We start from the raw sequence: 13,744 nt of genomic DNA, 5'->3' as shown, positions 1-13,744 counted from the left end.
CATCGTGCTTTCGAGAAATTTGCAAACTCAAAATTGCAACGCCCCCATTGATAGTAGTATCTAGTATAAGATTTAGAATAGCTTCTTTGTGGTTCCCCTTCATGTTAAATAGGTGCTTTTGGACTGATTCTAACCCAATGGTAAGCTTCACGTATAGGATTATTAGGTGTAAAGATTATTCTCGTCTTCCATCATTATCGACGCCCTTCACGCCAAGATCCTTTACCATGGTCTTATAATTACACCGCACAACAACTTCAACGAATTGATTACTATTAAAAACAATGCTCCAAACCAAAATCAATCACTTGAATTCTTCATATTAATAATATAATGAATTATCAAAGAAAATGAAAAACTATCGAATACATTAAAACCAAGAAGATAGATATTTCTTTGTTATTATTCCATCGAAATGTGATATCTACTTTCGGTTTTCAAACATACAAATTTTCTACTCCGGATAACCATTTAAGTTTGAGAGGTACATCCGTAAGCTTGTTCCTCAGTCCTTAAGCAATTTCATACTACTCCATATTCAAAGAACACAACCATTTTTAAAATATCGCCCCGACAATAATTTTTCAAGAACAAAAATGTATGCCGGAAATAAAAAAATTTCAAGAGCATACCAGCTCTCTAGTTGCCAAATCTAACTGAAAAAGAGCACCGCGATATCGTCATTAAGCGTTTTCACTCTTATCTGCTACTAAGTTTTCAAAGGAGAGAAAACAATAAATCAATTCCAACACAAAGTAATTCCTTAGTAATGTGTCCTTGCTATTAATTGTTAATTTTCAGGCCACGAGTTATTTTCTTCTTTCATTTGGTGTGGGGTTGTTTATGTGGGATTCACATGGGTGCTACCCACATGCTAACCTCTTTACTCCTTTAGTGGTAAAAAAAAAGTTGATTAGAGTGTCGATGAACACGTTATGCATTTGAGTTGATGGTAATTTACTCCGATTCCCGGTTGGTGGTAATCATAGATTTGGTAAAATATCAAGTAGAAATTAGTAGAACACTCAACACCGGAGAACTCACGACACTGAATTTAGATAATATGATGACTTAAAGAAAACACATGATTGAAATAAGAGCAAACTCACCAATATGGTTCTCGGATCATAAGGCAGCAAGAGGGAGGAGGAACCCTATTAGCAAGAAACCCGATTCCAAGTCATGCCTTTTGCATCGTGAGCACTCGTGAGTTATACAAAAACTTCAGGCTGCTTTTTATAAGAGAATCGTAGGTGCTTGAGTTAGGCATGATGCCATCCAGCTTATTAGTAGTACGTCTCTCACCATCTTCCTCGGCATCCCCGCATTTAAACCCATTCATCCCCAACAATAAACGCCACAATTGTTGGTTGAAGACCTTTATCTAGCATCTCACGGAGGAGCTCGAGGCTCGGCTCAAAATCACTTACCTAGCCTGTTAATTAGATCATCAAGTTTCCTATCCAAAAAAAAAAAAAAAAAAAAAATAGATCATCAAGCCCTCCAAAGAAAGTGGACGATAGAAAAGTTGGGGTGGGTTTTTTTGTGAAGAATAGAGGAATTTGTTTTGTTAGGGTTTAGTGTTTTGTTCACTGTGAAAGTTTTATTTCCTATATTTTAGTCTCTGGATTTGTCTCCTGATTTCTCGGGAGTAAAGAGGGCACTTAAAATTTGATTACGTGGACACCCTCATAGACCCCTCATAGACCAGGAAAAGGGAATGCTATTATATATACTAGCCATTAAGCCCGACCTATGGTCGGGCCTGCTACCTTGATAGATGAATATATGGTTGAATAAATTTTTTAAATATGTATGTATTTTATGAAATCCATTAAGAACTTTTAGTTCAAAACGTTAAGTTGTGATGGAAGAAGAATCAATGAATTAGAACGATTTATTTATTATTAATTGAACTATTATTTATCTACTATTATTTATCAATATGGTTGAATAAATTTTCTAAATATGTATGTATTTTATGAAAGGCATTAAGAACTTTTAGTTCAAAACGTTAAGTTGTGATGGAAGAAAAATCAACGAATTAGAACGATTTTTTTATTATTAATTGAACTATTATTTATCTACTATTTAGGTGTATCAAATTGAAGTTGTAAAGCATGAAGAAAAAATGTGATTGCATCTTTGCAAGTGTTTGGTCAGAGTATTATTTATTAATAAGTTTTTGTTCATGTATAAACTTGCACTGGAGTTTCTAGTAATAATTGGCAGTTGTCCCGGTGCAATTTGCCACCACTCCAATAATTGCGCAATTTCTTTGTTCAACGGAATTGCACTCCCGCAATTTAATTGTGAGTACGCCATTACTACTTCATCTTCTTCGACTTTCGTTTCAAATTCATACACTTTGTCCATCTCAAATCTCTCGAGTGCTAATATTTTCCGTAGTTCTTAAAGTGACCATCGCCGCGGCGTCGTGTGTTTGTTGTATCTGTCACCTTCTTTCCACCTCACCAAGTCTACGATCGTCATCGAATTTTTTTCTTCTTGATTATCTTTCGCCCGTATAATAGGGTTAATAAAGTGTGTATAAATTTGCACAGTAGTTTATAGTAAAAGCGAATAGTGTATATAGTCCATTAATTTGTTGAACTTTTTAAATTGTTTGGACCTCATTGTTTATTTTTCAAAAAACCCATAAAAAGCCCATTAGATAACCCATTAGCCGTCTAAAACAAATATTGTTGGGATTCTTTCTTCTGGTTTCCTCTATCTTCTATTCTTCTCTTCAGTATATCCTTGACCAAAGAACTCGATCTCTTTCAAGTACTGTTCTTGAATGGAGCTAGGGTTTTCTTTTATTTTTTTGGCTGATCAAGCTTTGAGATGATGATGATGAGAGTGATGGAATATTAGAACTATAAGAATATGTATATATATATAGTAAGAAAAGTGGATTTTGAAATTTCGTGTTTATTTGTTGTTCAAATATAATGTGTTGAGTTGTATTTGTTTAAGGTAAAGCGCTGTGTTCACAGTTTGAATGTCCGAATTATAATGGGCTGAATCAAACACACGGTAAATTGAATGGCAAACATGCACTCTATATTGTATTTTTGAATAAAATTCTAGTGGGTTTGGGGCTTAATTTCTACCCAACTCGGTTTTGTTCAAATCTTCAATACATACTTTGTTTTATTTCTCAAAAAACTATATGTAAGTTTTTAACATTTTCCTAAATCCTAAACTAAATGTATGTGTTTATGTTGATACATGATATATTGAATGTACCATTTTTTTCTTCTGGTTTTCTTGCAATTTGTTCGAAATGGAAGTGTAAGTTGAGTTATTTTTGTTTTATGTTTACATGTTTATATTTGTTATGATTACTAATTTCTCTCTCTCTCTCTCTCTTTTTTTTTAATGTTTTGTAGTGATTGTTCTTGTAAATTTCGTAATTTTTTTTGTTCTCCAAAAGACAAATGGTCTGCCAAATCGCATGCTCGATATAATTATGAGTGTATGACTGTTTTTGGTTTTTTTGAATATCTCATTAAAAAAATCAAGCAGAAGAGGTGTTGTATACACCGTGGTGAATCTAATGTTTACGCGAATAGTGAAACTCATCAGTCGGTTCTAAGGATGAGGAACAGATTAGATGAGTAAGTTTTATTTATTTATTTATTTTATTTGTAATTTATTTATTTATAATGTTATTAGTTTGATGTTTATTATTATTATTATTATTATTTTAATTTTTAATTTTTTGTTTTGTGAAGTATTGTTATTCGTTCGTATGCTATAAAGATGTTCTGGTTAAATAATGAAGCGGATAATTTATGCGCGTATTATAGGGAAAACTTTGATGGATTAAGTTTCTTGAACTGTATAGAATATTTGGTTGAAGTTCTTACGAAGTATATTGATTTGGATGAATCTGATGAAGAGGTTGTTTCCTTTATATCATCTACTCGTCGTTTTTTGTTTTTATCATAATTTTTATTTTTGTTGAATTGAATGTTTTATGTTTGATTTGACAAGTTTGGTAGTTAACCTGCGTTCGGAGTAAAATGGCAGAGTATGTATAGGGAAAACAAATGTGTCCATTTGTTCTTGAACACGTAAATGGATAGGAAAGTTGAAGGCTGAAGTTAGTTTTTTAGTGTTTGGATGACTGTTTTTTTTTTCGTTTTGAATTGTAATTTAGAAAGTCATTTAAGGATCTACTATAGACTCAAATGAGATCACTTGTAGTAGTATTATTGTCTCAAATGAGATCACTTCTACTCATTTTTAAGTTTGACTACCGGTTTGATTTACCAATTTTATTAGTTTGGAGATAAAATTGTTGCCGATCAATTTGTTCCAATCGAATCAGATTTCTCTTATTAGAAAATGCTATTAGTGTAGACTCGCACCATTAGGAATGCTCTATCTTGCTCGGATGACTTTCAAACCATGTTTACCATCCCGATTAGTTAGTGATTATGTAGTTTTTAGTCATGCATCAATTCAAGAAGTTGTGCTTGTTACTTCCATTGGTAATTCCTTTAGTTTGGAACTAACATATGTTAGAACTAAAATATTTGTTAGACTACTCTATTGTTCGATATATGTCAACTAAAATATGGAGTGTCTACCAATGTCTTCTACCAATATCATACTTGATCGAAGTTCCATTTCACATTCAATCTGAACGGTCTTACCATGTGATAAATTACACAAAAGAATTTTCAAAACTAAAATTACGAAGTTCGTAACTAAAATCATGTCGGACCACCCCTAATCTGAAAGATGTTTGCTTCTTAGCAACCGAGGGCAAAATCGCTGCGGGCCTTGTGATTTGAGGTCCAAGATATTTGCTTCTATTAGCAACAGCAGTGGAGCTGAATCGCTGCAAACCTGAAAATCACACGTAAACAACAAAATAGTTATCTTCTACAAAAATACCAAAATGCATGTATACCAAAACATACACACAACTTCAAAATAATCATCTGTGAAGTATATGCAATTGTCTTGCACCCGGGGAAGACTGATGGAGATAGACATATTGAAGAATTATCGCCCAAAAACAATGGTCGATTCGCAGAAAGACTCTTCACTTCATCCTACTTAAAGGCCATCGAAGTCTAGTTTGAATATTTCAAACTCAGTTGAAGTAAGTTGAGCCCTTATTGTCCAATATCCTTCTGACTTGCAACAAATCTCTAGATGACTGCACCAAATATATCCTCATCAAATGGAATCTAGCCTTAGGGGAAGCTGCTACAAACATACTGATAGTTTGTGAGGAATTTGAAATTGATGCGAAGCTGGATTCATGACCAATAAGTTACGAAACGGAGATCTTTAGTGAAATCGATTTGAATTGAGGTATATAACGTTTAGATAGTTTTGGGGCGTTAAGTATTGAGTTTGGCAAATCAGTTGTGAATATCTTTTGCTCCAATTTCAGAAGTTTTAGAGTTCCTAAGCTTCATCTCATCTTGAAATTCATCATCAGTTTCACTTTCTATTTAAGAGTGAACCTAACCAACTAACATCATAATAGAAATTATTGAGATATTAATCACCCTAGTTAATGAAAACCCTGTCCTTTTATCTCCTTCTGTTTATGCCCGAAACTTTCATTTGGGAACCTTTCTGGTATAAACGTGTAGGTCAAGCACGACATATTACATTCTACACTTTTTGGTTGCACAAAGAAATCTGAGACATTCGGGTTTATCGATATTTTTTTCAATAACTTAAGGGGTTTACTATCGACATTTCTTCCTTATTTCCCTGCATTTCCAAAGAGTACTTCTATTGCTCCCATCTTCAACATGGATTTGGCAAAGCTGTACCATGAATGCATTGCCATTCTCAGAGTTGTATAGCTAGCTTTGGCCAAACCAATCTTTGGTAAGAAGTCTTTGCGTCAACCGAAAAGAGGCCCCTGTTTTTGTGTAAGAGCTTGATAATAGTGGTGTCGAAGGAGAGAGAGCTTCTAGGATCCATTTCCACTGTAGTTGCCGGGTCCGAAGGATTTGGACATTTTGTTCTCAAGAAATTGGCTCATAGGCACGGTTATAATAGCAAACACATTAATAATTGTCCTAGTACCCTTCATTATGTTGAAGCCTTTAATGTTGCAGTCCCTCATCACACCTTTGCCGGATTATAAAGGGTGCTTTGGAGGGTGTAACCTTAAGCGTTTCTTTACAAGCGCTTGCAAGTAAGGGAGAGCGATTACATCAGATTCTTGAAGAAGCCTACTTTTCCCGGCGACTACATCAATTTCCTCTCAAAGTTTCTTGAATTTGTTTGGATGATTTATAAGTTCTGCCAATGCCCATTGGATTGAAGTAGAAGTCGAGTCACGTACTGCTTCTGAAAAGCTCCTGAAAAAGGATATAGTAATCGACTAATAGCCAATTAGATTCGAATGTAAGGATGTTCAAGTCGTAATAGTGAAAAATAGAACAAAATAGGGTGGCAATTCAACAAAAACTACTAAGTTATGAATGATGCTAGTCTTAGTGTTTGTCTTTCATGTCTCATCCATTTGATTCTGTTTTTATGGAAGGTGCCAATAAACTTCAAGGTTTAACAGGGCTATCTCGGGTCAGATTTATTTTCTAGTATTGGTCTGCAGGAATATAGAAAAACTCACTATAGCCATGTAATGGTCTCATCTTAAAAAAAAAATTAAGCGATTTGCTTCTAGCCATTGGTCGGGGACTTCGGTATGTATCTGACAAAGACTACATACAAGATCGCAGCGAAGAGTGTCTTTTTCTGCAAAAACCCACTACTTGGTGAAATGGAAACACAAAAGATCACTTTCAAGGATGAAAGACTTGATGTCGTTTCTAGTCAATTTGACCTCGGAATTCTCATCTCTCAGAATTTCTAGTAAAACATCCATCGGATCCCTCCTCTTTTATCATGACATCTCTTCTCTTCATGTTCCCTCATGATCCCTTCCAGCAGCTTATCAAACAATCCCATCACCACCTTTAACTTCTTCCCTAAATCTTGATTCATAATATAATTGAACAAAATAGCTTATGCACGTCCCTAATCTGATGAAGCATAAAACTCTGCCCCAAAACCTCACACTTAACAAAATCACGATGAATCCTTAGAAATTCATATATACATCAGAAATTTATAGCAAATAAGAAATTGACAAATATTGCTTACTTCTATCTTTCCTCTTCCCATGGTAGCGGCGGCGGCAAAGCGGCGGCCGCATCTTTTAATCACCGATAGAAGCGGTAGCAATCCTCTTGGCCTCATCATCGGGTTCCATTGGGTCCATCATATGGTCTCCTTTGTGGCGGTTCACATCGCTCTAACTCTGTCTTCTTAGGTGTCGGACCAAAGAGCAGTCATCCAATTCTATGGAGTAAAGCAAAGATCAAAAGCAATCTACGCGAGAATATTCCCATTGTTGAACTATGCCATCCACAAGACAAATAAGCTATAAATGAAAATATGTGGTGGAAACACCCATTCCCAATTTCAACAATAGATACTCCCATTAAATGATTGTCATGTACCTCTGCTTTGAAGTCCTTTGGTAACTGGTCCTTAGCATCCCACGGTGCATCAATCTCCTCCTCGAATATTTGATCGCCTAAAAAAGTGTTAAACATAACTCTGAACATCATTTCCTCATGATGAGATCTTCAAACGGAAAATTGTCAAACTCAATAGACCTTTTGCCAATCAATTCCCCACCCGACTTCTATAAATCTGATACAAAGCAATGATCACAACTAATATTTTGATATTATTAAAGGAACCCTCTTGAAGTGAATTGATAGAGCAATGATCACAATAACATTCGGGATCATTGCTCTTCGGTATGTTATCGATCTTACTAACATATTTTTACCAATTCACTTTGTTGGAGCTTGCTTCCTTTGATCCTACAAAGAAGAAGAAGAAGAAGAAGGTTGTGATCGATCCCCGTGGATGAAAGTGGATAAATTGACCGAGAAAAACAGAAAAGCCCGGCTAAGTATAATTGTTTTGATGTTTGAAGCATTTTTTATGTTCCACAATGTCCACATATATACATACTCTTACATCTTGTATGTGAACTTATTTTGTAATGCTACAACAAATGTATATTTGTAAGGACAACCAATGTAAGCACATATGTATTACAGAGTATACGACCCCAACATTGAAAGGATTGATTCCATAATCTACTTGATTTAATAATATTGCAATTTTATATCGTGGTCAAAAGCTATAGAGAAATTATATTGTTTTCTTAAGCTGTAACCTGAAGTAGGTGAATATTGCCTCAGTTCCAATAGGTTATTACTATCAATCATAGTGTTTGCATTCACATTAAAGCATACTAGCATTAGTGCACGTGCTCTGCACGTGGATGTTAAAAAAGACTTTCTAAAGGGAATGTGATCATATATAGTTAAGTATTTAAAACTTAAGAGGACCTGTTTTTTTATGATTACAAATGCTTTTGATTCCTGATAGGACTAATACTTACTTACACGTGTCCCATTAATGCATTTAATATGGAAATTGTAAAAAAGGGATTTACGAAAGCTAGGTAGAGTTAGTTAGATAAAAGCCCTCTGTATATGCACGTAACTTATACTAAACCACATGTTATAAATGGAAAGTAAAAAATAAATTACAATGTTGTCCCCTTGTTCGCCAACGTTTTTTGTTTTGTCTCAACATGTAGTAAGGGTTTTTTATAAATTTTTATTTATTAGAAAATTGATCAGACAATTGGATTATCATATTTTGCAGTGTAATAAACAATTACATTCTAACACTACTTCAAAGCTGATTTTTTTTTTTTTTAACAAACATCTACTTCGTAAAAAAAATGATGGAAGATCACTAAGATATTGGTGTAGCTCAATAAAACTAACTACACCATTTTTTTCATATGATTTTATGGTATTTCTAGATAACCCAAACAAACTGTTTAGCTATATGTGTTCAAATAGTATGTAATAATATATAGATATGGGTACTATCACTATCTTAAATAGTACCTTTGTATAACTCCGAACAACAATCCATTTACCCAATGCCATCAGATGAGTCTCAAGTTTTCTTCCTACCACAATCCGTTTTCTAAAGGGAATGTGATTATATATAACGTTCATTATTTAAAAGTTAAGAAGACCTTTTTTTTATTAGGATGCATTTTTTGGATTTACTGATAGTAGTAATAATTACTGACATGTGTTGCATTAATGTATTTAAAATGGAAATTGCGAACAGGTGTCTTACAGAAGAAGTAAGTATTTCAATAACAAAACATATTGGCTAAAAAATGTAATGACATGGTTTAATATCTTTACTGAATTTAAAGCAGTGATATGTTAAACAGTAAACATACATTTGTTTAGGTCTAGACACCTAAAGCCACTTTCCATAAAAGGAGTAAAACACAAATAATTACTGCTAACAGTAAAACTTTTACTGCATCTCCAATCTCGTTTTCCTCAACATCAAATCTGTTGGACATGGTTGTTACTGTTGTTAAAGAAAAAAATAACAAAAGTTAAATAAATTAATCATACGTTAGTTTGATGCCAATTCCAACAATTATGAAGTATAACGAAATAGTATCTTTAAAAAAAAACGCAATTAGTATTGTAAAGAATGTATAGAAAATCAAACTTAGTTAAATATATATTTAAAAATGATATATATTGTGTGGGAAAAATGGCTCAACATGGTAAAGATAACGACTGGGACAAATAAGTCATCTGATTTGTTATTGTTATAATAATTAGTATTATTATGGTTATTATGAAAATTCTTATTTTCTAACTTACAATGTTTTTTTGTTTTTTTTTGTAGCTTGATCTTTTAAATCAGTTAACTATTAAGTAAAAAAAAAATTCGAAGGTTATGATGATCTGAAATGGAAATCGTATGAAGAAGACAGTGTAACAGACGAATAATATATTTAAGGAAGAAACGGCATAAAATAAGCGAAAAAATTTTAAGAGAAGAATTACCTGAGGGAGGTTGGTGGTTGGAATCCACGAGATGCGAGAGGTATGAATATTGTGGTTGAGTCGTTTTCTTAAGAAATTAGAGAAGAAAGAGATAAGGTTAATATGTCAAAGTTAGTCCGTGAGTTGGAGAAAGAGGGGTCCGTACTTTTTTGTGTAAGTCCGTTGGAAATTTTTAATATATCATGGGCAAAATGAATTTAAATTTTTTAAAGGAAACGCTTTAGATTAACGTGACTTACGTAAATATGATGGGATGTTGGATAGTAAGGGTGGTCAACCTAATGTATGCTATATATCGACATAGTATAATAATATAATTGGATTGTTCATTTTCAACTATATTTAATGCGACGTGTCAAAAATCTTCATTTTCATCCAATGGGCAAAAAAAAAATGTTTTTTTTAAACAAATGTATTATAAAAGGCTACCCAGAACTTTTCATAGCAGTTATTTCTTTATATGGTTTTTTTGTGTTAAACTCTTTCTCTTAGGTTGATAAGTTTAACATAAATGGGTGGAGCTGCTTTTCGAACATTTGTAGCAACGAAGGTATTTTAGATAACTTAATTTAAAACTTCATTTGTACAACTCTTTTTGTTATTAAATTAGGCACAAAGCTTAATTTAGCTAACAACAGAGTAAATACATCAATAAAGACCACATCATGACATGAGTTAAATTATGATATTTGCTTTTTGGTTAATTTTTTTCTAGATTTGTCAACTTTGTGAGCAAGAAGGCCACACAGTTCAAATCTGTCCTTACCTTAATCGAAGATGCAGGGAAGCAAGCTGCAGAGGTATTATGTATTTGGTTAAGTGATGGGATTGGTCAGGTAAAGTTGTTGAAATGTGGCTTAAATGTGACTGGGTTGGATGTTTTAGTAAGGTGATGCAATTTACTGCTTCAAACCAACCAATGTTGCCAAATGAAAAGAAAATCACCCATGTTGTCAATTATGATGTTTGTGGTAATGAGTGCTGTTGTCAGATTGATTATACTATTTAAGTTTTTTTGTGTGTCAGGTGTGATGTTAGTGCTATATGTATTTTTTTTAAGGGTAACGTAAACGTTTATTAAAAGTGTTTATTTGCTTCTGATATAATAATAGATATTACACACAGTATGCAAAGACATAAATTCACACAACGAAAATGTGACATAACTTCAATATTACACAACTGATACGAATCTTAGAGAAGACAGTTGAGGACCTTTAATTTGAAGCATAATTAGATTACGCTGGCCCAGGCGGACGATTATAACGGGGAGGATGTGGAAGAAAAGTTGTGACAATAGTGTGAAGTTGTTCTATATGTTGGAGAATTTGTTGTTGAAGGTCTCCTTGGTGCTCGAAAATTTGTCTTTGACTCTCCAAAATTTGTGAGTGGTTTTTTAAGAACTGCGAGTACCTTTCCGAAATTGTTCCCTGCCTTCATCAAAGACTATAATACGCCGCTGTAAAATCTGTTAATTGTTCATGCATAAATCCTTGACATGCATACATTGCCTTGATACACCCGTGAAGAATATGGATCCCTTCCATGGGATCAACTGTGTTATCTGGGGGCATTTTCAGCCAAAGTAATCTATTTGGATCGGGGTGAGGTGAGGGAGGGATTCTCCGGCCGGTTTTGGAGTCATTGAGAAGTTAGGTTTATGATGAGGAGGACTAATGAGATTGGATGAGGAATATAATTATTGTATGAATCAAAATATAAGTGTAATAAAATTTGTGCTTTATAGTGGCAAAAAAAATAATTAAATATTAAGACATAATTAAAAATGTGGGGACTCTGTAATAATTTTAAGTTGATATGTGGAAGCGTGGGTGGGCTCTAAAAGAAAAAGTTGAAGTGTCAAGTAGGTAGAAAAGGTTACTTTCATAATCTAGTTTTAAGCCACGTCAAATGTGCGGAATGATACTAATTTCTCGCAAGAATCGTAAGTTATCTCAATCAAGCAATGTGCACATTTTTTTTTATTTAATTCTAATGTAATATTATTTGCATGTTCAGTTGAGGAAATAACATGTAGATGTCTGCCCATAAATAAAAAATAACATTATAGAAAGCTTTAAAAACTTAATAGAACGACGCCGTATTTTGCTTAAATTACAAAACAAATTTACAGATGGATAAAAAGTTTGGCCACTATCGATTTGAGCAATTGGCTGTCAAAGCCGCAGAATCAAATAGTTAACAAAACTAACTCTGCAAACTTGACAATAAGGCAAAGGTTTTGCAGCCTTTGGAAGCCATCAACGTTAAGTACAGGCGTACGGCCAGTTATAAAATCTTGCTAAGCGTCTATCATCGACAATGTTGGAACTATATATTGTGTAGCAGTTCCTGGCAGTAAGTTAATTAAAAAAAAAATGCAATTAAAAAAAACAGAACTAACTGTAAGTGCATTCTTCGTTTTATGTAAATATAATGCATGTGACATGTATCAAGCAATTTGAGAGCACCATGAGTTACATGTTTGAAGACGCAAAAAAACAAATGCAAGGGTCTATTGACTGTCCTTCTTTTTAAAGCAGGGAACTGTTATAGAAGAAGCGCTTGCAATAGTCTCATTGAGGTTGATTTCTTTGTTTTCATTTCTGCATCAAAACAAACACAATGTATTATACGTTATTGATACGTTATACAAAGATTAGCTTATTTTGAAGTAGTAAACAATCCATTATGAGAGTAAACTAACTTTAACTAAAGTGTACGACACGATATAAAATTTTAAGAAATGTTAAAAAAAATTTTTAAAAAAAAAACAAAGACCAAGTGAAGTTTAAAACTGTTATTGAATAAGGAGAAAAAGGGTGTTTATAAAAAAAAACAATAAAACATAGAAGGAGTTAAATCATGATAAGTTTGACAATACTAAAAGAAAATTTAAGTATAAAGTGTTTACATCAAGCTAAGTACAATTAAGACGGTTGTTAACATCCAATAATATATGATTTTCGAACGACTCAGTCGTAAATGTTTTCTTAATCGATAAACTATAAAAAAAAAAAAAAAAAAAAAAAAAATGGAGTTAATGGTAAGGGTGGGATTTTTTTTTTTTTGGAAAAAATTACATATCAAATAACTTTTTGATCGATTTGCAATATTTAGTATTGAAAAGTTTTTAAAAAATATATACAACAAATAGACAAAATCAAAAAGTTTTTGTTTATTTTTTTGAGTAGTAGAAATCAACATAGTAGGTTAAATATTCATGTTGCAACTGCAATAAGAGGTGTAGGGGTAGGTGTTAGTGTTGCTTCACCTTTTGCTTTTGTTATTATATAGCCACACTTTGAAAACATTTATCTCAATGCCATTTTTCAAACAAAACTGGCTAATGGCAACAACATCACTTTTTTTTGTTTTCCAAGCTAATCTGTTAGCAAACACGACCATCTGTTTTTGCTGAACTTCTGTAAATTTTGTTATAAATCTCTTACTCTTGACACTCCTAGAACCACCACTGATGCAAACTTCTTTGCTCATATGATTACCAGGTTCATCTAACAATCGTTTTTTATCAACCTTACCTAGACTCAAGAACTTCACGATGAAAATTCGATGACACCCACAAAGCGTACATTTAAGTGATAAATCTCCATTGACAACAGTGGTACTAAGTGAAAGCATATGCATATATTGGCAACAACCATCATTAGCATATCCACCAATTGAAGTAGCATGGTTTTTCATACACTCTTTATAACTCACAGCAGTATACTTTGGATTTATGGAATTGTTTTTTTTGTTGGACTCGGTTT

General features: G+C 33.2%; 1 long non-coding RNA gene across 1 annotated transcript; it reads left to right on the top strand.

The window, feature by feature from the left end:
* The first annotated feature begins 3,262 nt into the window (after positions 1–3,262).
* On the top strand, positions 3,263–3,904 carry LOC147479802 (uncharacterized). Its single transcript, XR_015203705.1, has 3 exons — positions 3,263–3,297; positions 3,396–3,623; positions 3,741–3,904. It is a non-coding gene; the product is annotated as an uncharacterized LOC147479802 (long non-coding RNA).
* Positions 3,905–13,744: the final 9,840 nt, after the last annotated feature.

This window comes from Coptis chinensis, chromosome 8 (genome assembly GCF_015680905.1).
Source record: "Coptis chinensis isolate HL-2020 chromosome 8, ASM1568090v1, whole genome shotgun sequence".
NCBI lineage: Eukaryota > Viridiplantae > Streptophyta > Magnoliopsida > Ranunculales > Ranunculaceae > Coptis > Coptis chinensis.
This window is presented reverse-complemented; position numbering and strand designations above follow the sequence as displayed.